General features: G+C 44.1%; 37 non-coding genes across 37 annotated transcripts; all 37 read right to left on the bottom strand.

The window, feature by feature from the left end:
* Window positions 1-313: 313 nt before the first annotated feature.
* Window positions 314-386, bottom strand: trnar-ucg (transfer RNA arginine (anticodon UCG)). Its single transcript has one exon. It is a non-coding gene; the product is annotated as a tRNA-Arg (tRNA).
* Window positions 387-738: 352 nt separating this feature from the next.
* trnai-aau (transfer RNA isoleucine (anticodon AAU)) lies at window positions 739-812 on the bottom strand. The gene has a single exon. It is a non-coding gene; the product is annotated as a tRNA-Ile (tRNA).
* Window positions 813-1,371: 559 nt separating this feature from the next.
* trnar-ucg (transfer RNA arginine (anticodon UCG)) lies at window positions 1,372-1,444 on the bottom strand. Its single transcript has one exon. It is a non-coding gene; the product is annotated as a tRNA-Arg (tRNA).
* Window positions 1,445-1,803: 359 nt separating this feature from the next.
* Window positions 1,804-1,877, bottom strand: trnai-aau (transfer RNA isoleucine (anticodon AAU)). The gene has a single exon. It is a non-coding gene; the product is annotated as a tRNA-Ile (tRNA).
* Window positions 1,878-3,335: 1,458 nt separating this feature from the next.
* On the bottom strand, window positions 3,336-3,409 carry trnai-aau (transfer RNA isoleucine (anticodon AAU)). The gene has a single exon. It is a non-coding gene; the product is annotated as a tRNA-Ile (tRNA).
* Window positions 3,410-3,894: 485 nt separating this feature from the next.
* Window positions 3,895-3,968, bottom strand: trnai-aau (transfer RNA isoleucine (anticodon AAU)). The gene has a single exon. It is a non-coding gene; the product is annotated as a tRNA-Ile (tRNA).
* A 464-nt stretch (window positions 3,969-4,432) lies between these two features.
* Window positions 4,433-4,505, bottom strand: trnar-ucg (transfer RNA arginine (anticodon UCG)). Its single transcript has one exon. It is a non-coding gene; the product is annotated as a tRNA-Arg (tRNA).
* A 352-nt stretch (window positions 4,506-4,857) lies between these two features.
* On the bottom strand, window positions 4,858-4,931 carry trnai-aau (transfer RNA isoleucine (anticodon AAU)). The gene has a single exon. It is a non-coding gene; the product is annotated as a tRNA-Ile (tRNA).
* A 484-nt stretch (window positions 4,932-5,415) lies between these two features.
* trnai-aau (transfer RNA isoleucine (anticodon AAU)) lies at window positions 5,416-5,489 on the bottom strand. Its single transcript has one exon. It is a non-coding gene; the product is annotated as a tRNA-Ile (tRNA).
* A 464-nt stretch (window positions 5,490-5,953) lies between these two features.
* On the bottom strand, window positions 5,954-6,026 carry trnar-ucg (transfer RNA arginine (anticodon UCG)). Its single transcript has one exon. It is a non-coding gene; the product is annotated as a tRNA-Arg (tRNA).
* Window positions 6,027-6,378: 352 nt separating this feature from the next.
* Window positions 6,379-6,452, bottom strand: trnai-aau (transfer RNA isoleucine (anticodon AAU)). Its single transcript has one exon. It is a non-coding gene; the product is annotated as a tRNA-Ile (tRNA).
* Window positions 6,453-7,488: 1,036 nt separating this feature from the next.
* On the bottom strand, window positions 7,489-7,561 carry trnar-ucg (transfer RNA arginine (anticodon UCG)). The gene has a single exon. It is a non-coding gene; the product is annotated as a tRNA-Arg (tRNA).
* A 341-nt stretch (window positions 7,562-7,902) lies between these two features.
* Window positions 7,903-7,976, bottom strand: trnai-aau (transfer RNA isoleucine (anticodon AAU)). The gene has a single exon. It is a non-coding gene; the product is annotated as a tRNA-Ile (tRNA).
* A 559-nt stretch (window positions 7,977-8,535) lies between these two features.
* Window positions 8,536-8,608, bottom strand: trnar-ucg (transfer RNA arginine (anticodon UCG)). The gene has a single exon. It is a non-coding gene; the product is annotated as a tRNA-Arg (tRNA).
* A 359-nt stretch (window positions 8,609-8,967) lies between these two features.
* On the bottom strand, window positions 8,968-9,041 carry trnai-aau (transfer RNA isoleucine (anticodon AAU)). The gene has a single exon. It is a non-coding gene; the product is annotated as a tRNA-Ile (tRNA).
* A 1,034-nt stretch (window positions 9,042-10,075) lies between these two features.
* Window positions 10,076-10,148, bottom strand: trnar-ucg (transfer RNA arginine (anticodon UCG)). The gene has a single exon. It is a non-coding gene; the product is annotated as a tRNA-Arg (tRNA).
* A 351-nt stretch (window positions 10,149-10,499) lies between these two features.
* Window positions 10,500-10,573, bottom strand: trnai-aau (transfer RNA isoleucine (anticodon AAU)). Its single transcript has one exon. It is a non-coding gene; the product is annotated as a tRNA-Ile (tRNA).
* A 495-nt stretch (window positions 10,574-11,068) lies between these two features.
* trnai-aau (transfer RNA isoleucine (anticodon AAU)) lies at window positions 11,069-11,142 on the bottom strand. Its single transcript has one exon. It is a non-coding gene; the product is annotated as a tRNA-Ile (tRNA).
* A 465-nt stretch (window positions 11,143-11,607) lies between these two features.
* On the bottom strand, window positions 11,608-11,680 carry trnar-ucg (transfer RNA arginine (anticodon UCG)). The gene has a single exon. It is a non-coding gene; the product is annotated as a tRNA-Arg (tRNA).
* Window positions 11,681-12,031: 351 nt separating this feature from the next.
* trnai-aau (transfer RNA isoleucine (anticodon AAU)) lies at window positions 12,032-12,105 on the bottom strand. The gene has a single exon. It is a non-coding gene; the product is annotated as a tRNA-Ile (tRNA).
* Window positions 12,106-12,600: 495 nt separating this feature from the next.
* Window positions 12,601-12,674, bottom strand: trnai-aau (transfer RNA isoleucine (anticodon AAU)). The gene has a single exon. It is a non-coding gene; the product is annotated as a tRNA-Ile (tRNA).
* Window positions 12,675-13,138: 464 nt separating this feature from the next.
* trnar-ucg (transfer RNA arginine (anticodon UCG)) lies at window positions 13,139-13,211 on the bottom strand. The gene has a single exon. It is a non-coding gene; the product is annotated as a tRNA-Arg (tRNA).
* A 352-nt stretch (window positions 13,212-13,563) lies between these two features.
* Window positions 13,564-13,637, bottom strand: trnai-aau (transfer RNA isoleucine (anticodon AAU)). Its single transcript has one exon. It is a non-coding gene; the product is annotated as a tRNA-Ile (tRNA).
* Window positions 13,638-14,132: 495 nt separating this feature from the next.
* Window positions 14,133-14,206, bottom strand: trnai-aau (transfer RNA isoleucine (anticodon AAU)). Its single transcript has one exon. It is a non-coding gene; the product is annotated as a tRNA-Ile (tRNA).
* A 464-nt stretch (window positions 14,207-14,670) lies between these two features.
* On the bottom strand, window positions 14,671-14,743 carry trnar-ucg (transfer RNA arginine (anticodon UCG)). Its single transcript has one exon. It is a non-coding gene; the product is annotated as a tRNA-Arg (tRNA).
* A 352-nt stretch (window positions 14,744-15,095) lies between these two features.
* On the bottom strand, window positions 15,096-15,169 carry trnai-aau (transfer RNA isoleucine (anticodon AAU)). The gene has a single exon. It is a non-coding gene; the product is annotated as a tRNA-Ile (tRNA).
* Window positions 15,170-16,202: 1,033 nt separating this feature from the next.
* Window positions 16,203-16,275, bottom strand: trnar-ucg (transfer RNA arginine (anticodon UCG)). Its single transcript has one exon. It is a non-coding gene; the product is annotated as a tRNA-Arg (tRNA).
* A 352-nt stretch (window positions 16,276-16,627) lies between these two features.
* trnai-aau (transfer RNA isoleucine (anticodon AAU)) lies at window positions 16,628-16,701 on the bottom strand. The gene has a single exon. It is a non-coding gene; the product is annotated as a tRNA-Ile (tRNA).
* A 1,965-nt stretch (window positions 16,702-18,666) lies between these two features.
* Window positions 18,667-18,739, bottom strand: trnar-ucg (transfer RNA arginine (anticodon UCG)). Its single transcript has one exon. It is a non-coding gene; the product is annotated as a tRNA-Arg (tRNA).
* Window positions 18,740-19,098: 359 nt separating this feature from the next.
* On the bottom strand, window positions 19,099-19,172 carry trnai-aau (transfer RNA isoleucine (anticodon AAU)). The gene has a single exon. It is a non-coding gene; the product is annotated as a tRNA-Ile (tRNA).
* Window positions 19,173-20,204: 1,032 nt separating this feature from the next.
* On the bottom strand, window positions 20,205-20,277 carry trnar-ucg (transfer RNA arginine (anticodon UCG)). The gene has a single exon. It is a non-coding gene; the product is annotated as a tRNA-Arg (tRNA).
* Window positions 20,278-20,629: 352 nt separating this feature from the next.
* Window positions 20,630-20,703, bottom strand: trnai-aau (transfer RNA isoleucine (anticodon AAU)). Its single transcript has one exon. It is a non-coding gene; the product is annotated as a tRNA-Ile (tRNA).
* Window positions 20,704-21,688: 985 nt separating this feature from the next.
* On the bottom strand, window positions 21,689-21,762 carry trnai-aau (transfer RNA isoleucine (anticodon AAU)). The gene has a single exon. It is a non-coding gene; the product is annotated as a tRNA-Ile (tRNA).
* A 485-nt stretch (window positions 21,763-22,247) lies between these two features.
* trnai-aau (transfer RNA isoleucine (anticodon AAU)) lies at window positions 22,248-22,321 on the bottom strand. The gene has a single exon. It is a non-coding gene; the product is annotated as a tRNA-Ile (tRNA).
* A 464-nt stretch (window positions 22,322-22,785) lies between these two features.
* trnar-ucg (transfer RNA arginine (anticodon UCG)) lies at window positions 22,786-22,858 on the bottom strand. The gene has a single exon. It is a non-coding gene; the product is annotated as a tRNA-Arg (tRNA).
* A 352-nt stretch (window positions 22,859-23,210) lies between these two features.
* On the bottom strand, window positions 23,211-23,284 carry trnai-aau (transfer RNA isoleucine (anticodon AAU)). Its single transcript has one exon. It is a non-coding gene; the product is annotated as a tRNA-Ile (tRNA).
* A 496-nt stretch (window positions 23,285-23,780) lies between these two features.
* On the bottom strand, window positions 23,781-23,854 carry trnai-aau (transfer RNA isoleucine (anticodon AAU)). Its single transcript has one exon. It is a non-coding gene; the product is annotated as a tRNA-Ile (tRNA).
* Between the last annotated feature and the right edge of the window lie 422 nt (window positions 23,855-24,276).

Here is a 24,276-nt window from a genome sequence, read left to right as displayed (position 1 = left end):
TGCAGTATGCTGTGTCAGACTTTGGAAATGAGTGATTTATCCAGAAAGTAGCTGGAAAAGTGATTTGGAGATTGCAGCTAAGCATGTAATGTATTCATTAGCGTGTCATGTGTCAGTGAATTTTGTGGTTTGCTGTCATTCATGGCTTCAGTCCGCAACCTGGCCATTCGAGCCTCGTTTGAGAACTCGTAGAGTCTCTGTTGAAGGACATGAAATTGACAAAAGTGTAGCAATTTTGGATGACATAAAGGATCCGAGGTTGGCCTGCTGCAATCTAACTGGGAAGCATGCCTGCTCCTCAAGGACTCACAACAAACCACGAAGGGACTTGAACCCTCAATCTTCTGATCCGAAGTCAGACGCCTTGTCCGTTAGGCCACGTGGTCTGGCAGAAGTTCCCTCTTTTCACGAACGTTCGTTGGAGTCTGGTTGAATCAACTGCTGGTGTTGGTTTGCTCACGTGGCTGGTGGATATTGCTTGATTGTTGCTTGAAATAATTGATTGTTGCTTGAAATAAGTGCATGCCACAGCATTTCTCCCATGTATCACGCTCTTAAAAATGTAGTCCTACCTGCCACATGCACAGTGGATCCACCCACTAAGCCAGACTGCCAATGAAGGTCATAAAGCTTACGTGGCCCGATCTGTCACCTGGAAGTTGGCAGAGGTTTTTTGTTGGATCCCACCCAATAAAATCCACAGTCTATCATGAGACAGCACGTTGGATGGCTGTTGAATGGCCAGTATGGGGATTGAACCCATGACCTTGGCGTTATTAGCACCACGCTCTGACCAGCTGAGCTAACCGGCCTACAAAATGTGTGTGAACCCATCCTTTTGTTGACTAATATGCCAAAAACGAGAGGGTGGCAGAACTGTTAAGAACACAAGAGAAATGTGTGTTTACACGAAATTACTTCAACATAGTGGGAAAAAAAGAAGTCTTCTGTTGACTTACAAAAAATGCTTTAAGAAGAAATTTGCCACTAAACAATACATGGTGTGCGTCTTCTAAAGTTAGGGTCGTTAGGTGAGGATATAAAGCAGCAGTTTTTGATGCAGTATGCTGTGTCAGACTTTGGAAATGAGTGATTTATCCAGAAAGTAGCTGGAAAAGTGATTTGGAGATTGTAGCTAAGCATGTAATGTATTCATTAGCGTGTCATGTGTCAGTGAATTTTGTGGTTTGCTGTCATTCATGGCTTCAGTCCGCAACCTGGCCATTCGAGCCTCGTTTGAGAACTCGTAGAGTCTCTGTTGAAGGACATGAAATTGACAAAAGTGTAGCAATTTTGGATGACATAAAGGATCCGAGGTTGGCCTGCTGCAATCTAACTGGGAAGCATGGCTGCTCCTCAAGGACTCACAACAAACCACGAAGGGACTTGAACCCTCAATCTTCTGATCCGAAGTCAGACGCCTTGTCCGTTAGGCCACGTGGTCTGGCAGAAGTTCCCTCGTTTCACGAACGTTCGTTGGAGTCTGGTTGAATCAACTGCTGGTGTTGGGTTGCTCACGTGGCTGGTGGATATTGCTTGATTGTTGCTTGAAATAATTGATTGTTGCTTGAAATAAGTGCATGCCACAGCATTTCTCCCATGTATCACGCTCTTAAAAATGTAGTCCTACGTGCCACATGCACATTGGATCCACCCACTAAGCCAGAGTATTATCTGCCAATGAAGGTCATAAAGCTTACGTGGCCCGATCTGTCACCTGGAAGTTGGCAGAGGTTTTTTGTTGGATCCCACCCAATAAAATCCACATTTTATCATGAGACAGCACGTTGGATGGCTGTTGAATGGCCAGTATGGGAATTGAACCCATGAACTTGGCGTTATTAGCACCACGCTCTGACCAGCTGAGCTAACCGGCCTACAAAATGTGTGTGAACCCATCCTTTTGTTGACTAATATACCAAAAAAGAGAGGGTGGAAGAACTGTTAAGAACACAAGAGAAATGTGTGTTTACAAGAAATTACTTCAACATAGTGGGAAAAAAAGAAGTCTTCTGTTGACTTACAAAAAATGCTTTAAGAAGAAATTTGCCACAAAACAATACATGGTGTGCGTCTTCTAAAGTTAGGGTCGTTAGGTGAGGATATAAAGCAGCAGTTTTTGATGCAGTATGCTGTGTCAGACTTTGGAAGTGAGTGATTTATCCAGAAAGTAGCTGGAAAAGTGATTTGGAGATTGTAGCTAAGCATGTAATGTATTCATTAGCGTGTCATGTGTCAGTGAATTTTGTGGTTTGCTGTCATTTGTAGTTGCGTACATCACTCACCTGGAAGTTGGCAGAGGTTTTTTCTTGGATCCCACCCAAAAAAAACCACAGTCTATCATGAGACAGTACGTTGGATGGCTGTTGGAATGGCCAGTATAGGGATTGAATCCATGACCTTGGCGTTATTAGCACCACGCTCTGACCAGCTGAGCTAACCGGCCTACAAAATCATTCTGTTGACTGATATACCAAAAAAGAGGGTGGAAGAACTGTTAACAACACAAGAGAAATGTGTGTTTACAAGAAATTACTTCAAGCAGTACCAATGAAAGCCAACTCTTGGAAGCTCCTACTGATCAGAAGCCACCTATGCAGGTGTAGTTCCACCAACAGCCTGCTTCCAAGTCGTGATTTTTTCACCCATGTCGCTTGAGGTCATGGCATGTTATTGACTTTCTATGGTTGCTTCTAAGCCAAGACCACTGGGGCCTGGCACTGATAAGGCCAAGTTCATGGCTTCAGTCCGCAACCTGGCCATTCGAGCCTCGTTTGAGAACTCGTAGAGTCTCTGTTGAAGGACATGAAATTGACAAAAGTGTAGCAATTTTGGATGACATAAAGGATCCGAGGTTGGCCTGCTGCAATCTAACTGGGAACGCATGCCTGCTCCTCAAGGACTCACAACAAACCACGAAGGGACTTGAACCCTCAATCTTCTGATCCGAAGTCAGACGCCTTGTCTGTTAGGCCACGTGGTCTGGCAGAAGCTCCCTCTTTTCACGAACGTTCGTTGGAGTCTGGTTGAATCAACTGCTGGTGTTGGTTTGCTCACGTGGCTGGTGGATATTGCTTGATTGTTGCTTGAAATAATTGATTGTTGCTTGAAATAAGTGCATGCCACAGCATTTCTCCCATGTATCACGCTCTTAAAAATGTAGTCCTACCTGCCACATGCACAGTGGATCCACCCACTAAGCCAGACTGCCAATGAAGGTCATAAAGCTTACGTGGCCCGATCTGTCACCTGGAAGTTGGCAGAGGTTTTTTGTTGGATCCCACCCAATAAAATCCACAGTCTATCATGAGACAGCACGTTGGATGGCTGTTGAATGGCCAGTATGGGGATTGAACCCATGACCTTGGCGTTATTAGCACCACGCTCTGACCAGCTGAGCTAACCGGCCTACAAAATGCGTGTGAACCCATCCTTTTGTTGACTAATATGCCAAAAAAGAGAGGGTGGAAGAACTGTTAAGAACACAAGAGAAATGTGTGTTTACACGAAATTACTTCAACATAGTGGGAAAAAAAAGAAGTCTTCTGTTGACTTACAAAAAATGCTTTAAGACAAAATTTGCCACAAAACAATACATGGTGTGCGTCTTCTAAAGTTAGGGTCGTTAGGTGAGGATATAAAGCAGCAGTTTTTGATGCAGTATGCTGTGTCAGACTTTGGAAATGAGTGATTTATCCAGAAAGTAGCTGGAAAAGTGATTTGGAGATTGCAGCTAAGCATGTAATGTATTCATTAGCGTGTCATGTGTCAGTGAATTTTGTGGTTTGCTGTCATTTGTAGTTGCGTACATCACTCACCTGGAAGTTGGCAGAGGTTTTTTCTTGGATCCCACCCAAAAAAAAACCACAGTCTATCATGAGACAGTACGTTGGATGGCCAGTATGGGAATTGAACCCATGACCTTTGCGTTATTAGCACCACGCTCTGACCAGCTGAGCTAACCGGCCTACAAAATCATTCTGTTGACTGATATACCAAAAAAGAGGGTGGAAGAACTGTTAACAACACAAGAGAAATGTGTGTTTACAAGAAATTACTTCAAGCAGTACCAATGAAAGCCAACTCTTGGAAGCTCCTACTGATCAGAAGCCACCTATGCAGGTGTAGTTCCACCAACAGCCTGCTTCCAAGTCGTGATTTTTTCACCCATGTCGCTTGAGGTCATGGCATGTTATTGACTTTCTATGGTTGCTTCTAAGCCAAGACCACTGGGGCCTGGCACTGATAAGGCCAAGTTCATGGCTTCAGTCCGCAACCTGGCCATTCGAGCCTCGTTTGAGAACTCGTAGAGTCTCTGTTGAAGGACATGAAATTGACAAAAGTGTAGCAATTTTGGATGACATAAAGGATCCGAGGTTGGCCTGCTGCAATCTAACTGGGAACGCATGCCTGCTCCTCAAGGACTCACAACAAACCACGAAGGGACTTGAACCCTCAATCTTCTGATCCGAAGTCAGACGCCTTGTCCGTTAGGCCACGTGGTCTAGCAGAAGCTCCCTCTTTTCACGAACGTTCGTTGGAGTCTGGTTGAATCAACTGCTGGTGTTGGTTTGCTCACGTGGCTGGTGGATATTGCTTGATTGTTGCTTGAAATAATTGATTGTTGCTTGAAATAAGTGCATGCCACAGCATTTCTCCCATGTATCACGCTCTTAAAAATGTAGTCCTACCTGCCACATGCACAGTGGATCCACCCACTAAGGCAGACTGCCAATGAAGGTCATAAAGCTTACGTGGCCCGATCTGTCACCTGGAAGTTGGCAGAGGTTTTTTGTTGGATCCCACCCAATAAAATCCACAGTCTATCATGAGACAGCACGTTGGATGGCTGTTGAATGGCCAGTATGGGGATTGAACCCATGACCTTGGCGTTATTAGCACCACGCTCTGACCAGCTGAGCTAACCGGCCTACAAAATGTGTGTGAACCCATCCTTTTGTTGACTAATATGCCAAAAAAGAGAGGGTGGAAGAACTGTTAAGAACACAAGAGAAATGTGTGTTTACACGAAATTACTTCAACATAGTGGGAAAAAAAGAAGTCTGTTTGTTGACTTACAAAAAATGCTTTAAGAAGAAATTTGCCACAAAACAATACATGGTGTGCGTCTTCTAAAGTTAGGGTCGTTAGGTGAGGATATAAAGCAGCAGTTTTTGATGCAGTATGCTGTGTCAGACTTTGGAAATGAGTGATTTATCCAGAAAGTAGCTGGAAAAGTGATTTGGAGATTGCAGCTAAGCATGTAATGTATTCATTAGCGTGTCATGTGTCAGTGAATTTTGTGGTTTGCTGTCATTTGTAGTTGCGTACATCACTCACCTGGAAGTTGGCAGAGGTTTTTTCTTGGATCCCACCCAAAAAAAACCACAGTCTATCATGAGACAGTACGTTGGATGGCCAGTATGGGAATTGAACCCATGACCTTTGCGTTATTAGCACCACGCTCTGACCAGCTGAGCTAACCGGCCTACAAAATCATTCTGTTGACTGATATACCAAAAAAGAGGGTGGAAGAACTGTTAACAACACAAGAGAAATGTGTGTTTACAAGAAATTACTTCAAGCAGTACCAATGAAAGCCAACTCTTGGAAGCTCCTACTGATCAGAAGCCACCTATGCAGGTGTAGTTCCACCAACAGCCTGCTTCCAAGTCGTGATTTTTTCACCCATGTCGCTTGAGGTCATGGCATGTTATTGACTTTCTATGGTTGCTTCTAAGCCAAGACCACTGGGGCCTGGCACTGATAAGGCCAAGTTCATGGCTTCAGTCCGCAACCTGGCCATTCGAGCCTCGTTTGAGAACTCGTAGAGTCTCTGTTGAAGGACATGAAATTGACAAAAGTGTAGCAATTTTGGATGACATAAAGGATCCGAGGTTGGCCTGCTGCAATCTAACTGGGAACGCATGCCTGCTCCTCAAGGACTCACAACAAACCACGAAGGGACTTGAACCCTCAATCTTCTGATCCGAAGTCAGACGCCTTGTCCGTTAGGCCACGTGGTCTAGCAGAAGCTCCCTCTTTTCACGAACGTTCGTTGGAGTCTGGTTGAATCAACTGCTGGTGTTGGTTTGCTCACGTGGCTGGTGGATATTGCTTGATTGTTGCTTGAAATAATTGATTGTTGCTTGAAATAAGTGCATGCCACAGCATTTCTCCCATGTATCACGCTCTTAAAAATGTAGTCCTACCTGCCACATGCACAGTGGATCCACCCACTAAGGCAGACTGCCAATGAAGGTCATAAAGCTTACGTGGCCCGATCTGTCACCTGGAAGTTGGCAGAGGTTTTTTGTTGGATCCCACCCAATAAAATCCACAGTCTATCATGAGACAGCACGTTGGATGGCTGTTGAATGGCCAGTATGGGAATTGAACCCATGACCTTGGCGTTATTAGCACCACGCTCTGACCAGCTGAGCTAACCGGCCTACAAAATGTGTGTGAACCCATCCTTTTGTTGACTAATATGCCAAAAAAGAGAGGGTGGAAGAACTGTTAAGAACACAAGAGAAATGTGTGTTTACACGAAATTACTTCAACATAGTGGGAAAAAAAGAAGTCTGTTTGTTGACTTACAAAAAATGCTTTAAGAAGAAATTTGCCACAAAACAATACATGGTGTGCGTCTTCTAAAGTTAGGGTCGTTAGGTGAGGATATAAAGCAGCAGTTTTTGATGCAGTATGCTGTGTCAGACTTTGGAAGTGAGTGATTTATCCAGAAAGTAGCTGGAAAAGTGATTTGGAGATTGTAGCTAAGCATGTAATGTATTCATTAGCGTGTCATGTGTCAGTGAATTTTGTGGTTTGCTGTCATTTGTAGTTGCGTACATCACTCACCTGGAAGTTGGCAGAGGTTTTTTCTTGGATCCCACCCAAAAAAAAACCACAGTCTATCATGAGACAGTACGTTGGATGGCTGTTGGAATGGCAAGTATGGGGATTGAATCCATGACCTTGGCGTTATTAGCACCACGCTCTGACCAGCTGAGCTAACCGGCCTACAAAATCATTCTGTTGACTGATATACCAAAAAAGAGGGTGGAAGAACTGTTAACAACACAAGAGAAATGTGTGTTTACAAGAAATTACTTCAAGCAGTACCAATGAAAGCCAACTCTTGGAAGCTCCTACTGATCAGAAGCCACCTATGCAGGTGTAGTTCCACCAACAGCCTGCTTCCAAGTCGTGATTTTTTTCACCCATGTCGCTTGAGGTAATGGCATGTTATTGACTTTCTATGGTTGCTTCTAAGCCAAGACCACTGGGGCCTGGCACTGATAAGGCCAAGTTCATGGCTTCAGTCCGCAACCTGGCCATTCGAGCCTCGTTTGAGAACTCGTAGAGTCTCTGTTGAAGGACATGAAATTGACAAAAGTGTAGCAATTTTGGATGACATAAAGGATCCGAGGTTGGCCTGCTGCAATCTAACAAGGAACGCATGCCTGCTCCTCAAGGACTCACAACAAACCACGAAGGGACTTGAACCCTCAATCTTCTGATCCGAAGTCAGACGCCTTGTCCGTTAGGCCACGTGGTCTGGCAGAAGCTCCCTCTTTTCACGAACGTTCGTTGGAGTCTGGTTGAATCAACTGCTGGTGTTGGTTTGCTCAAGTGGCTGGTGGATATTGCTTGATTGTTGCTTGAAATAATTGATTGTTGCTTGAAATAAGTGCATGCCACAGCATTTCTCCCATGTATCACGCTCTTAAAAATGTAGTCCTACCTGCCACATGCACAGTGGATCCACCCACTAAGCCAGACTGCCAATGAAGGTCATAAAGCTTACGTGGCCCGATCTGTCACCTGGAAGTTGGCAGAGGTTTTTTGTTGGATCCCACCCAATAAAATCCACAGTCTATCATGAGACAGCACGTTGGATGGCCAGTATGGGGATTGAACCCATGACCTTGGCGTTATTAGCATCACGCTCTGACCAGCTGAGCTAACCGGCCTACAAAATGTGTGTGAACCCATCCTTTTGTTGACTAATATGCCAAAAACGAGAGGGTGGCAGAACTGTTAAGAACACAAGAGAAATGTGTGTTTACACGAAATTACTTCAACATAGTGGGAAAAAAAGAAGTCTTCTGTTGACTTACAAAAAATGCTTTAAGAAGAAATTTGCCACTAAACAATACATGGTGTGCGTCTTCTAAAGTTAGGGTCGTTAGGTGAGGATATAAAGCAGCAGTTTTTGATGCAGTATGCTGTGTCAGACTTTGGAAATGAGTGATTTATCCAGAAAGTAGCTGGAAAAGTGATTTGGAGATTGTAGCTAAGCATGTAATGTATTCATTAGCGTGTCATGTGTCAGTGAATTTTGTGGTTTGCTGTCATTCATGGCTTCAGTCCGCAACCTGGCCATTCGAGCCTCGTTTGAGAACTCGTAGAGTCTCTGTTGAAGGACATGAAATTGACAAAAGTGTAGCAATTTTGGATGACATAAAGGATCCGAGGTTGGCCTGCTGCAATCTAACTGGGAAGCATGGCTGCTCCTCAAGGACTCACAACAAACCACGAAGGGACTTGAACCCTCAATCTTCTGATCCGAAGTCAGACGCCTTGTCCGTTAGGCCACGTGGTCTGGCAGAAGCTCCCTCTTTTCACGAACGTTCGTTGGAGTCTGGTTGAATCAACTGCTGGTGTTGGGTTGCTCACGTGGCTGGTGGATATTGCTTGATTGTTGCTTGAAATAATTGATTGTTGCTTGAAATAAGTGCATGCCACAGCATTTCTCCCATGTATCACGCTCTTAAAAATGTAGTCCTACGTGCCACATGCACATTGGATCCACCCACTAAGCCAGAGTATTATCTGCCAATGAAGGTCATAAAGCTTACGTGGCCCGATCTGTCACCTGGAAGTTGGCAGAGGTTTTTTGTTGGATCCCACCCAATAAAATCCACATTCTATCATGAGACAGCACGTTGGATGGCTGTTGAATGGCCAGTATGGGAATTGAACCCATGAACTTGGCGTTATTAGCACCACGCTCTGACCAGCTGAGCTAACCGGCCTACAAAATGTGTGTGAACCCATCCTTTTGTTGACTAATATACCAAAAAAGAGAGGGTGGAAGAACTGTTAAGAACACAAGAGAAATGTGTGTTTACAAGAAATTACTTCAACATAGTGGGAAAAAAAGAAGTCTTCTGTTGACTTACAAAAAATGCTTTAAGAAGAAATTTGCCACAAAACAATACATGGTGTGCGTCTTCTAAAGTTAGGGTCGTTAGGTGAGGATATAAAGCAGCAGTTTTTGATGCAGTATGCTGTGTCAGACTTTGGAAGTGAGTGATTTATCCAGAAAGTAGCTGGAAAAGTGATTTGGAGATTGTAGCTAAGCATGTAATGTATTCATTAGCGTGTCATGTGTCAGTGAATTTTGTGGTTTGCTGTCATTTGTAGTTGCGTACATCACTCACCTGGAAGTTGGCAGAGGTTTTTTCTTGGATCCCACCCAAAAAAAACCACAGTCTATCATGAGACAGTACGTTGGATGGCTGTTGGAATGGCCAGTATGGGGATTGAATCCATGACCTTGGCGTTATTAGCACCACGCTCTGACCAGCTGAGCTAACCGGCCTACAAAATCATTCTGTTGACTGATATACCAAAAAAGAGGGTGGAAGAACTGTTAACAACACAAGAGAAATGTGTGTTTACAAGAAATTACTTCAAGCAGTACCAATGAAAGCCAACTCTTGGAAGCTCCTACTGATCAGAAGCCACCTATGCAGGTGTAGTTCCACCAACAGCCTGCTTCCAAGTCGTGATTTTTTTCACCCATGTCGCTTGAGGTAATGGCATGTTATTGACTTTCTATGGTTGCTTCTAAGCCAAGACCACTGGGGCCTGGCACTGATAAGGCCAAGTTCATGGCTTCAGTCCGCAACCTGGCCATTCGAGCCTCGTTTGAGAACTCGTAGAGTCTCTGTTGAAGGACATGAAATTGACAAAAGTGTAGCAATTTTGGATGACATAAAGGATCCGAGGTTGGCCTGCTGCAATCTAACAAGGAACGCATGCCTGCTCCTCAAGGACTCACAACAAACCACGAAGGGACTTGAACCCTCAATCTTCTGATCCGAAGTCAGACGCCTTGTCCGTTAGGCCACGTGGTCTGGCAGAAGCTCCCTCTTTTCACGAACGTTCGTTGGAGTCTGGTTGAATCAACTGCTGGTGTTGGTTTGCTCACGTGGCTGGTGGATATTGCTTGATTGTTGCTTGAAATAATTGATTGTTGCTTGAAATAAGTGCATGCCACAGCATTTCTCCCATGTATCACGCTCTTAAAAATGTAGTCCTACCTGCCACATGCACAGTGGATCCACCCACTAAGCCAGACTGCCAATGAAGGTCATAAAGCTTACGTGGCCCGATCTGTCACCTGGAAGTTGGCAGAGGTTTTTTGTTGGATCCCACCCAATAAAATCCACAGTCTATCATGAGACAGCACGTTGGATGCTGTTGAATGGCCAGTATGGGGATTGAACCCATGACCTTGGCGTTATTAGCACCACGCTCTGACCAGCTGAGCTAACCGGCCTACAAAATGTGTGTGAACCCATCCTTTTGTTGACTAATATGCCAAAAAAGAGAGGGTGGAAGAACTGTTAAGAACACAAGAGAAATGTGTGTTTACACGAAATTACTTCAACATAGTGGGAAAAAAAGAAGTCTTCTGTTGACTTACAAAAAATGCTTTAAGAAGAAATTTGCCACAAAACAATACATGGTGTGCGTCTTCTAAAGTTAGGGTCGTTAGGTGAGGATATAAAGCAGCAGTTTTTGATGCAGTATGCTGTGTCAGACTTTGGAAATGAGTGATTTATCCAGAAAGTAGCTGGAAAAGTGATTTGGAGATTGCAGCCAAGCATGTAATGTATTCATTAGCGTGTCATGTGTCAGTGAATTTTGTGGTTTGCTGTCATTTGTAGTTGCGTACATCACTCACCTGGAAGTTGGCAGAGGTTTTTTCTTGGATCCCACCCAAAAAAAACCACAGTCTATCATGAGACAGTACGTTGGATGGCTGTTGGAATGGCCAGTATGGGGATTGAACCCATGACCTTGGCGTTATTAGCACCACGCTCTGACCAGCTGAGCTAACCGGCCTACAAAATCATTCTGTTGACTGATATACCAAAAAAGAGGGTGGAAGAACTGTTAACAACACAAGAGAAATGTGTGTTTACAAGAAATTACTTCAAGCAGTACCAATGAAAGCCAACTCTTGGAAGCTCCTACTGATCAGAAGCCACCTATGCAGGTGTAGTTCCACCAACAGCCTGCTTCCAAGTCGTGATTTTTTTCACCCATGTCGCTTGAGGTAATGGCATGTTATTGACTTTCTATGGTTGCTTCTAAGCCAAGACCACTGGGGCCTGGCACTGATAAGGCCAAGTTCATGGCTTCAGTCCGCAACCTGGCCATTCGAGCCTCGTTTGAGAACTCGTAGAGTCTCTGTTGAAGGACATGAAATTGACAAAAGTGTAGCAATTTTGGATGACATAAAGGATCCGAGGTTGGCCTGCTGCAATCTAACAAGGAACGCATGCCTGCTCCTCAAGGACTCACAACAAACCACGAAGGGACTTGAACCCTCAATCTTCTGATCCGAAGTCAGACGCCTTGTCCGTTAGGCCACGTGGTCTGGCAGAAGCTCCCTCTTTTCACGAACGTTCGTTGGAGTCTGGTTGAATCAACTGCTGGTGTTGGTTTGCTCACGTGGCTGGTGGATATTGCTTGATTGTTGCTTGAAATAATTGATTGTTGCTTGAAATAAGTGCATGCCACAGCATTTCTCCCATGTATCACGCTCTTAAAAATGTAGTCCTACCTGCCACATGCACAGTGGATCCACCCACTAAGCCAGACTGCCAATGAAGGTCATAAAGCTTACGTGGCCCGATCTGTCACCTGGAAGTTGGCAGAGGTTTTTTGTTGGATCCCACCCAATAAAATCCACAGTCTATCATGAGACAGCACGTTGGATGCTGTTGAATGGCCAGTATGGGGATTGAACCCATGACCTTGGCGTTATTAGCACCACGCTCTGACCAGCTGAGCTAACCGGCCTACAAAATGTGTGTGAACCCATCCTTTTGTTGACTAATATGCCAAAAAAGAGAGGGTGGAAGAACTGTTAAGAACACAAGAGAAATGTGTGTTTACACGAAATTACTTCAACATAGTGGGAAAAAAAGAAGTCTTCTGTTGACTTACAAAAAATGCTTTAAGAAGAAATTTGCCACAAAACAATACATGGTGTGCGTCTTCTAAAGTTAGGGTCGTTAGGTGAGGATATAAAGCAGCAGTTTTTGATGCAGTATGCTGTGTCAGACTTTGGAAATGAGTGATTTATCCAGAAAGTAGCTGGAAAAGTGATTTGGAGATTGCAGCCAAGCATGTAATGTATTCATTAGCGTGTCATGTGTCAGTGAATTTTGTGGTTTGCTGTCATTTGTAGTTGCGTACATCACTCACCTGGAAGTTGGCAGAGGTTTTTTCTTGGATCCCACCCAAAAAAAACCACAGTCTATCATGAGACAGTACGTTGGATGGCTGTTGGAATGGCCAGTATGGGGATTGAACCCATGACCTTGGCGTTATTAGCACCACGCTCTGACCAGCTGAGCTAACCGGCCTACAAAATCATTCTGTTGACTGATATACCAAAAAAGAGGGTGGAAGAACTGTTAACAACACAAGAGAAATGTGTGTTTACAAGAAATTACTTCAAGCAGTACCAATGAAAGCCAACTCTTGGAAGCTCCTACTGATCAGAAGCCACCTATGCAGGTGTAGTTCCACCAACAGCCTGCTTCCAAGTCGTGATTTTTTCACCCATGTCGCTTGAGGTAATGGCATGTTATTGACTTTCTATGGTTGCTTCTAAGCCAAGACCACTGGGGCCTGGCACTGATAAGGCCAAGTTCATGGCTTCAGTCCGCAACCTGGCCATTCGAGCCTCGTTTGAGAACTCGTAGAGTCTCTGTTGAAGGACATGAAATTGACAAAAGTGTAGCAATTTTGGATGACATAAAGGATCCGAGGTTGGCCTGCTGCAATCTAACAAGGAACGCATGCCTGCTCCTCAAGGACTCACAACAAACCACGAAGGGACTTGAACCCTCAATCTTCTGATCCGAAGTCAGACGCCTTGTCCGTTAGGCCACGTGGTCTGGCAGAAGCTCCCTCTTTTCACGAACGTTCGTTGGAGTCTGGTTGAATCAACTGCTGGTGTTGGTTTGCTCACGTGGCTGGTGGATATTGCTTGATTGTTGCTTGAAATAATTGATTGTTGCTTGAAATAAGTGCATGCCACAGCATTTCTCCCATGTATCACGCTCTTAAAAATGTAGTCCTACCTGCCACATGCACAGTGGATCCACCCACTAAGCCAGACTGCCAATGAAGGTCATAAAGCTTACGTGGCCCGATCTGTCACCTGGAAGTTGGCAGAGGTTTTTTGTTGGATCCCACCCAATAAAATCCACAGTCTATCATGAGACAGCACGTTGGATGGCTGTTGAATGGCCAGTATGGGGATTGAACCCATGACCTTGGCGTTATTAGCACCACGCTCTGACCAGCTGAGCTAACCGGCCTACAAAATGTGTGTGAACCCATCCTTTTGTTGACTAATATGCCAAAAAAGAGAGGGTGGAAGAACTGTTAAGAACACAAGAGAAATGTGTGTTTACACGAAATTACTTCAACATAGTGGGAAAAAAAGAAGTCTTCTGTTGACTTACAAAAAATGCTTTAAGAAGAAATTTGCCACTAAACAATACATGGTGTGCGTCTTCTAAAGTTAGGGTCGTTAGGTGAGGATATAAAGCAGCAGTTTTTGATGCAGTATGCTGTGTCAGACTTTGGAAATGAGTGATTTATCCAGAAAGTAGCTGGAAAAGTGATTTGGAGATTGTAGCTAAGCATGTAATGTATTCATTAGCGTGTCATGTGTCAGTGAATTTTGTGGTTTGCTGTCATTTGTAGTTGCGTACATCACTCACCTGGAAGTTGGCAGAGGTTTTTTCTTGGATCCCACCCAAAAAAAACCACAGTCTATCATGAGACAGTACGTTGGATGGCTGTTGGAATGGCCAGTATGGGGATTGAACCCATGACCTTGGCGTTATTAGCACCACGCTCTGACCAGCTGAGCTAACCGGCCTACAAAATCATTCTGTTGACTAATATACCAAAAAAGAGGGTGGAAGAACTGTTAAGAACACAAGAGAAATGTGTGTTTACAAGAAATTACTTCAAGCAGTACCAATGAAAGCCAACTCTTGGAAGCTCCTACTGATCAGAAGCCACCTATGCAGGTGTAGTTCCACCAACAGCCTGCTTCCAAGTCGTGATTTTTTCACCCATGTCGCTTGAGGTCATGGCATGTTATTGACTTTCTATGGTTGCTTCTAAGCCAAGACCACTGGGGCCTGGCACTGATAAGGCCAAGTTCATGGCTTCAGTCCGCAACCTGGCCATTCGAGCCTCGTTTGAGAACTCGTAGAGTCTCTGTTGAAGGACATGAAATTGACAAAAGTGTAGCAATTTTGGATGACATAAAGGATCCGAGGTTGGCCTGCTGCAATCTAACAAGGAACGCATGCCTGCTCCTCAAGGACTCACAACAAACCACGAAGGGACTTGAACCCTCAATCTTCTGATCCGAAGTCAGACGCCTTGTCCGTTAGGCCACGTGGTCTGGCAGAAGCTCCCTCTTTTCACGAACGTTCGTTGGAGTCTGGTTGAATCAACTGCTGGTGTTGGTTTGCTCACGTGGCTGGTGGATATTGCTTGATTGTTGCTTGAAATAATTGATTGTTGCTTGAAATAAGTGCATGCCACAGCATTTCTCCCATGTATCACGCTCTTAAAAATGTAGTCCTACCTGCCACATGCACAGTGGATCCACCCACTAAGCCAGACTGCCAATGAAGGTCATAAAGCTTACGTGGCCCGATCTGTCACCTGGAAGTTGGCAGAGGTTTTTTGTTGGATCCCACCCAATAAAATCCACAGTCTATCATGAGACAGCACGTTGGATGGCTGTTGAATGGCCAGTATGGGGATTGAACCCATGACCTTGGCGTTATTAGCACCACGCTCTGACCAGCTGAGCTAACCGGCCTACAAAATGTGTGTGAACCCATCCTTTTGTTGACTAATATGCCAAAAAAGAGAGGGTGGAAGAACTGTTAAGAACACAAGAGAAATGTGTGTTTACACGAAATTACTTCAACATAGTGGGAAAAAAAGAAGTCTTCTGTTGACTTACAAAAAATGCTTTAAGAAGAAATTTGCCACTAAACAATACATGGTGTGCGTCTTCTAAAGTTAGGGTCGTTAGGTGAGGATATAAAGCAGCAGTTTTTGATGCAGTATGCTGTGTCAGACTTTGGAAATGAGTGATTTATCCAGAAAGTAGCTGGAAAAGTGATTTGGAGATTGCAGCTAAGCATGTAATGTATTCATTAGCGTGTCATGTGTCAGTGAATTTTGTGGTTTGCTGTCATTTGTAGTTGCGTACATCACTCACCTGGAAGTTGGCAGAGGTTTTTTCTTGGATCCCACCCAAAAAAAACCACAGTCTATCATGAGACAGTACGTTGGATGGCTGTTGGAATGGCCAGTATGGGGATTGAATCCATGACCTTGGCGTTATTAGCACCACGCTCTGACCAGCTGAGCTAACCGGCCTACAAAATCATTCTGTTGACTGATATACCAAAAAAGAGGGTGGAAGAACTGTTAACAACACAAGAGAAATGTGTGTCTACAAGAAATTACTTCAAGCAGTACCAATGAAAGCCAACTCTTGGAAGCTCCTACTGATCAGAAGCCACCTATGCAGGTGTAGTTCCACCAACAGCCTGCTTCCAAGTCGTGATTTTTTCACCCATGTCGCTTGAGGTCATGGCATGTTATTGACTTTCTATGGTTGCTTCTAAGCCAAGACCACTGGGGCCTGGCACTGATAAGGCCAAGTTCATGGCTTCAGTCCGCAACCTGGCCATTCGAGCCTCGTTTGAGAACTCGTAGAGTCTCTGTTGAAGGACATGAAATTGACAAAAGTGTAGCAATTTTGGATGACATAAAGGATCCGAGGTTGGCCTGCTGCAATCTAACTGGGAACGCATGCCTGCTCCTCAAGGACTCACAACAAACCACGAAGGGACTTGAACCCTCAATCTTCTGATCCGAAGTCAGACGCCTTGTCCGTTAGGCCACGTGGTCTGGCAGAAGCTCCCTCTTTTCACGAACGTTCGTTGGAGTCTGGTTGAATCAACTGCTGGTGTTGGTTTGCTCACGTGGCTGGTGGATATTGCTTGATTGTTGCTTGAAATAATTGATTGTTGCTTGAAATAAGTGCATGCCACAGCATTTCTCCCATGTATCACGCTCTTAAAAATGTAGTCCTACCTGCCACATGCACAGTGGATCCACCCACTAAGCCAGACTGCCAATGAAGGTCATAAAGCTTACGTGGCCCGATCTGTCACCTGGAAGTTGGCAGAGGTTTTTTGTTGGATCCCACCCAATAAAATCCACAGTCTATCATGAGACAGCACGTTGGATGGCTGTTGAATGGCCAGTATGGGGATTGAACCCATGACCTTGGCGTTATTAGCACCACGCTCTGACCAGCTGAGCTAACCGGCCTACAAAATGTGTGTGAACCCATCCTTTTGTTGACTAATATGCCAAAAACGAGAGGGTGGCAGAACTGTTAAGAACACAAGAGAAATGTGTGTTTACACGAAATTACTTCAACATAGTGGGAAAAAAAGAAGTCTTCTGTTGACTTACAAAAAATGCTTTAAGAAGAAATTTGCCACAAAACAATACATGGTGTGCGTCTTCTAAAGTTAGGGTCGTTAGGTGAGGATATAAAGCAGCAGTTTTTGATGCAGTATGCTGTGTCAGACTTTGGAAATGAGTGATTTATCCAGAAAGTAGCTGGAAAAGTGATTTGGAGATTGCAGCTAAGCATGTAATGTATTCATTAGAGATGGCACGATACCACTTTTTTATGTCCGATACCGATACCGATATCATAAATTTGGATATCTGCCGATACCGATATGAATCCGATATAGTGTTTTTTAATCAACAAAACTGGTTTTTTTTTAAAATATCTTGCTGCATTTTGTATAAGTTCATACTCAAGTTTAAAACAACAACTACACTAAAGCTATTCTGTTATACCTGTATGCAAAAAAAAAAAAATTTCATAGTTCAGCAATACTGATCAATCTAATAAACTTAAACCTACACCATCCTCCCTATTCTGGTATTTTAAAGAGTACTTAGCGTAAATATTAAGCAACCTAACTAATAGGGTTCCAACTCCCAGCAACAACAAAAATAAATAAATAAAAAATAGGGAACCACCCCTCACGCTCCACCTCATGATGCTTAATCGACGTAATCAACCTTAATTTGATGCAGTGTGAAAAAAAAAAAAAGCACAGAAATCAATTATTTTTCAAGAAATATTAAATAGATTCAACATCTTTCTTCAACAAAATTGCAGACTGCACAGATGGTACCTTCCCAAAGGAAAAAGTACTATAGCTTACTAGGGTATATATATTAGACTTAATAGTCACTATATACAGTAATTGACTTCTATTCGTTTTACATCAAATTAAAACTTTGGGTGTCAGATAATTATTTATTAAAAGCTCGACATTTTAAATGAGAATAAGAAAGAAAAGTATGTCTTTGTGCCCCCTTTTCCCAGTTAATGCCCTATCGGCCCCCCTGGCTAAACTTTGCTAGATCCGCCCCTGCACAGTTACCAGCCGTCAGCTACATAGAAAAAGATCCTCGAGTAGAAAGTAATAATAAATAAATTCTAACAACAGCTGATCAAGCTTAAACGTGCTGCTGTTGTTCAGCCGCTGGTTTCCTCTTTCTGGTGCAAAGTGGGCCAAAAGCAAACTAGAGACACGGACTCGCGACAGAAAAGCCGATCAGCTGATCATTAAGCAGTTTCATGATTGAAGTAGCAGCCAGAAGAGGCAGTCGCTCCATATATCGTTTGGTAAGCTTAACGCAGGAATGCTTTACAAACATTCAGAGATGGACTTACACACTTGCTTTACTTCTCTCGGGATAACTTTGTCGGAGATGAAATGCCGGGTTGCTAGCGAAGCTCCAAATGCTATCCAGACCACCGACAGGTCCCGCATGCCACAGCCGCTCTATCACGTGATGCATACTGCTCCGACTGCTAACGTTCTGAGGTGAGTTACGGCGTGTTGCAAGTTTTGTGAGGTGCTTTCGTGATATTTAATGGATCGGATTACATTTTTTATTTTTCTCCGATATCCGATCCAGTAATTTAGGTCAGTATCGGACCGATACCGATACGTAATATCGGATCGGTCCATCTCTAGTATTCATTAGCGTGTCATGTGTCAGTGAATTTTGTGGTTTGCTGTCATTCATGGCTTCAGTCCGCAACCTGGCCATTCGAGCCTCGTTTGAGAACTCGTAGAGTCTCTGTTGAAGGACATGAAATTGACAAAAGTGTAGCAATTTTGGATGACATAAAGGATCCGAGGTTGGCCTGCTGCAATCTAACTGGGAACGCATGCCTGCTCCTCAAGGACTCACAACAAACCACGAAGGGACTTGAACCCTCAATCTTCTGATCCGAAGTCAGACGCCTTGTCCGTTAGGCCACGTGGTCTGGCAGAAGTTCCCTCTTTTCACGAACGTTCGTTGGAGTCTGGTTGAATCAACTGCTGGTGTTGGGTTGCTCACGTGGCTGGTGGATATTGCTTGATTGTTGCTTGAAATAATTGATTGTTGCTTGAAATAAGTGCATGCCACAGCATTTCTCCCATGTATCACGCTCTTAAAAATGTAGTCCTACGTGCCACATGCACAGTGGATCCACCCACTAAGCCAGAGTATTATCTGCCAATGAAGGTCATAAAGCTTACGTGGCCCGATCTGTCACCTGGAAGTTGGCAGAGGTTTTTTGTTGGATCCCACCCAATAAAATCACCATTCTATCATGAGACAGCACGTTGGATGGCTGTTGAATGGCCAGTATGGGGATTGAACCCATGACCTTGGCGTTATTAGCACCACGCTCTGACCAGCTGAGCTAACCGGCCTACAAAATGTGTGTGAACCCATCCTTTTGTTGACTAATATACCAAAAAAGAGAGGGTGGAAGAACTGTTAAGAACACAAGAGAAATGTGTGTTTACAAGAAATTACTTCAACATAGTGGGAAAAAAAGAAGTCTTCTGTTGACTTACAAAAAATGCTTTAAGAAGAAATTTGCCACAAAACAATACATGGTGTGCGTCTTCTAAAGTTAGGGTCGTTAGGTGAGGATATAAAGCAGCAGTTTTTGATGCAGTATGCTGTGTCAGACTTTGGAAGTGAGTGATTTATCCAGAAAGTAGCTGGAAAAGTGATTTGAAGATTGTAGCTAAGCATGTAATGTATTCATTAGCGTGTCATGTGTCAGTGAATTTTGTGGTTTGCTGTCATTTGTAGTTGCGTACATCACTCACCTGGAAGTTGGCAGAGGTTTTTTCTTGGATCCCACCCAAAAAAAACCACAGTCTATCATGAGACAGTACGTTGGATGGCTGTTGGAATGGCCAGTATGGGGATTGAATCCATGACCTTGGCGTTATTAGCACCACGCTCTGACCAGCTGAGCTAACCGGCCTACAAAATCATTCTGTTGACTGATATACCAAAAAAGAGGGTGGAAGAACTGTTAACAACACAAGAGAAATGTGTGTTTACAAGAAATTACTTCAAGCAGTACCAATGAAAGCCAACTCTTGGAAGCTCCTACTGATCAGAAGCCACCTATGCAGGTGTAGTTCCACCAACAGCCTGCTTCCAAGTCGTGATTTTTTCACCCATGTCGCTTGAGGTCATGGCATGTTATTGACTTTCTATGGTTGCTTCTAAGCCAAGACCACTGGGGCCTGGCACTGATAAGGCCAAGTTCATGGCTTCAGTCCGCAACCTGGCCATTCGAGCCTCGTTTGAGAACTCGTAGAGTCTCTGTTGAAGGACATGAAATTGACAAAAGTGTAGCAATTTTGGATGACATAAAGGATCCGAGGTTGGCCTGCTGCAATCTAACTGGGAAGCATGCCTGCTCCTCAAGGACTCACAACAAACCACGAAGGGACTTGAACCCTCAATCTTCTGATCCGAAGTCAGACGCCTTGTCCGTTAGGCCACGTGGTCTGGCAGAAGTTCCCTCTTTTCACGAACGTTCGTTGGAGTCTGGTTGAATCAACTGCTGGTGTTGGTTTGCTCACGTGGCTGGTGGATATTGCTTGATTGTTGCTTGAAATAATTGATTGTTGCTTGAAATAAGTGCATGCCACAGCATTTCTCCCATGTATCACGCTCTTAAAAATGTAGTCCTACCTGCCACATGCACAGTGGATCCACCCACTAAGCCAGACTGCCAATGAAGGTCATAAAGCTTACGTGGCCCGATCTGTCACCTGGAAGTTGGCAGAGGTTTTTTGTTGGATCCCACCCAATAAAATCCACAGTCTATCATGAGACAGCACGTTGGATGGCTGTTGAATGGCCAGTATGGGGATTGAACCCATGACCTTGGCGTTATTAGCACCACGCTCTGACCAGCTGAGCTAACCGGCCTACAAAATGTGTGTGAACCCATCCTTTTGTTGACTAATATGCCAAAAACGAGAGGGTGGCAGAACTGTTAAGAACACAAGAGAAATGTGTGTTTACACGAAATTACTTCAACATAGTGGGAAAAAAAGAAGTCTTCTGTTGACTTACAAAAAATGCTTTAAGAAGAAATTTGCCACTAAACAATACATGGTGTGCGTCTTCTAAAGTTAGGGTCGTTAGGTGAGGATATAAAGCAGCAGTTTTTGATGCAGTATGCTGTGTCAGACTTTGGAAATGAGTGATTTATCCAGAAAGTAGCTGGAAAAGTGATTTGGAGATTGTAGCTAAGCATGTAATGTATTCATTAGCGTGTCATGTGTCAGTGAATTTTGTGGTTTGCTGTCATTCATGGCTTCAGTCCGCAACCTGGCCATTCGAGCCTCGTTTGAGAACTCGTAGAGTCTCTGTTGAAGGACATGAAATTGACAAAAGTGTAGCAATTTTGGATGACATAAAGGATCCGAGGTTGGCCTGCTGCAATCTAACTGGGAACGCATGCCTGCTCCTCAAGGACTCACAACAAACCACGAAGGGACTTGAACCCTCAATCTTCTGATCCGAAGTCAGACGCCTTGTCTGTTAGGCCACGTGGTCTGGCAGAAGCTCCCTCTTTTCACGAACGTTCGTTGGAGTCTGGTTGAATCAACTGCTGGTGTTGGTTTGCTCACGTGGCTGGTGGATATTGCTTGATTGTTGCTTGAAATAATTGATTGTTGCTTGAAATAAGTGCATGCCACAGCATTTCTCCCATGTATCACGCTCTTAAAAATGTAGTCCTACCTGCCACATGCACAGTGGATCCACCCACTAAGCCAGACTGCCAATGAAGGTCATAAAGCTTACGTGGCCCGATCTGTCACCTGGAAGTTGGCAGAGGTTTTTTGTTGGATCCCACCCAATAAAATCCACAGTCTATCATGAGACAGCACGTTGGATGGCTGTTGAATGGCCAGTATGGGGATTGAACCCATGACCTTGGCGTTATTAGCACCACGCTCTGACCAGCTGAGCTAACCGGCCTACAAAATGCGTGTGAACCCATCCTTTTGTTGACTAATATGCCAAAAAAGAGAGGGTGGAAGAACTGTTAAGAACACAAGAGAAATGTGTGTTTACACGAAATTACTTCAACATAGTGGGAAAAAAAAGAAGTCTTCTGTTGACTTACAAAAAATGCTTTAAGACAAAATTTGCCACAAAACAATACATGGTGTGCGTCTTCTAAAGTTAGGGTCGTTAGGTGAGGATATAAAGCAGCAGTTTTTGATGCAGTATGCTGTGTCAGACTTTGGAAATGAGTGATTTATCCAGAAAGTAGCTGGAAAAGTGATTTGGAGATTGCAGCTAAGCATGTAATGTATTCATTAGCGTGTCATGTGTCAGTGAATTTTGTGGTTTGCTGTCATTTGTAGTTGCGTACATCACTCACCTGGAAGTTGGCAGAGGTTTTTTCTTGGATCCCACCCAAAAAAAAACCACAGTCTATCATGAGACAGTACGTTGGATGGCCAGTATGGGAATTGAACCCATGACCTTTGCGTTATTAGCACCACGCTCTGACCAGCTGAGCTAACCGGCCTACAAAATCATTCTGTTGACTGATATACCAAAAAAGAGGGTGGAAGAACTGTTAACAACACAAGAGAAATGTGTGTTTACAAGAAATTACTTCAAGCAGTACCAATGAAAGCCAACTCTTGGAAGCTCCTACTGATCAGAAGCCACCTATGCAGGTGTAGTTCCACCAACAGCCTGCTTCCAAGTCGTGATTTTTTCACCCATGTCGCTTGAGGTCATGGCATGTTATTGACTTTCTATGGTTGCTTCTAAGCCAAGACCACTGGGGCCTGGCACTGATAAGGCCAAGTTCATGGCTTCAGTCCGCAACCTGGCCATTCGAGCCTCGTTTGAGAACTCGTAGAGTCTCTGTTGAAGGACATGAAATTGACAAAAGTGTAGCAATTTTGGATGACATAAAGGATCCGAGGTTGGCCTGCTGCAATCTAACTGGGAACGCATGCCTGCTCCTCAAGGACTCACAACAAACCACGAAGGGACTTGAACCCTCAATCTTCTGATCCGAAGTCAGACGCCTTGTCCGTTAGGCCACGTGGTCTAGCAGAAGCTCCCTCTTTTCACGAACGTTCGTTGGAGTCTGGTTGAATCAACTGCTGGTGTTGGTTTGCTCACGTGGCTGGTGGATATTGCTTGATTGTTGCTTGAAATAATTGATTGTTGCTTGAAATAAGTGCATGCCACAGCATTTCTCCCATGTATCACGCTCTTAAAAATGTAGTCCTACCTGCCACATGCACAGTGGATCCACCCACTAAGGCAGACTGCCAATGAAGGTCATAAAGCTTACGTGGCCCGATCTGTCACCTGGAAGTTGGCAGAGGTTTTTTGTTGGATCCCACCCAATAAAATCCACAGTCTATCATGAGACAGCACGTTGGATGGCTGTTGAATGGCCAGTATGGGGATTGAACCCATGACCTTGGCGTTATTAGCACCACGCTCTGACCAGCTGAGCTAACCGGCCTACAAAATGTGTGTGAACCCATCCTTTTGTTGACTAATATGCCAAAAAAGAGAGGGTGGAAGAACTGTTAAGAACACAAGAGAAATGTGTGTTTACACGAAATTACTTCAACATAGTGGGAAAAAAAGAAGTCTGTTTGTTGACTTACAAAAAATGCTTTAAGAAGAAATTTGCCACAAAACAATACATGGTGTGCGTCTTCTAAAGTTAGGGTCGTTAGGTGAGGATATAAAGCAGCAGTTTTTGATGCAGTATGCTGTGTCAGACTTTGGAAATGAGTGATTTATCCAGAAAGTAGCTGGAAAAGTGATTTGGAGATTGCAGCTAAGCATGTAATGTATTCATTAGCGTGTCATGTGTCAGTGAATTTTGTGGTTTGCTGTCATTTGTAGTTGCGTACATCACTCACCTGGAAGTTGGCAGAGGTTTTTTCTTGGATCCCACCCAAAAAAAACCACAGTCTATCATGAGACAGTACGTTGGATGGCTGTTGGAATGGCCAGTATGGGAATTGAACCCATGACCTTGGCGTTATTAGCACCACGCTCTGACCAGCTGAGCTAACCGGCCTACAAAATCATTCTGTTGACTGATATACCAAAAAAGAGGGTGGAAGAACTGTTAACAACACAAGAGAAATGTGTGTTTACAAGAAATTACTTCAAGCAGTACCAATGAAAGCCAACTCTTGGAAGCTCCTACTGATCAGAAGCCACCTATGCAGGTGTAGTTCCACCAACAGCCTGCTTCCAAGTCGTGATTTTTTCACCCATGTCGCTTGAGGTCATGGCATGTTATTGACTTTCTATGGTTGCTTCTAAGCCAAGACCACTGGGGCCTGGCACTGATAAGGCCAAGTTCATAGCTTCAGTCCGCAACCTGGCCATTCGAGCCTCGTTTGAGAACTCGTAGAGTCTCTGTTGAAGGACATGAAATTGACAAAAGTGTAGCAATTTTGGATGACATAAAGGATCCGAGGTTGGCCTGCTGCA

The sequence above is a fragment of the Astatotilapia calliptera genome, chromosome 23 (assembly GCF_964374335.1).
Source record: "Astatotilapia calliptera chromosome 23, fAstCal68.1, whole genome shotgun sequence".
Taxonomy (NCBI): Eukaryota; Metazoa; Chordata; class Actinopteri; order Cichliformes; family Cichlidae; genus Astatotilapia; species Astatotilapia calliptera.
Note: the sequence above shows the minus strand (reverse complement) of the source record. Positions and strands in the feature narration are given on the sequence as shown.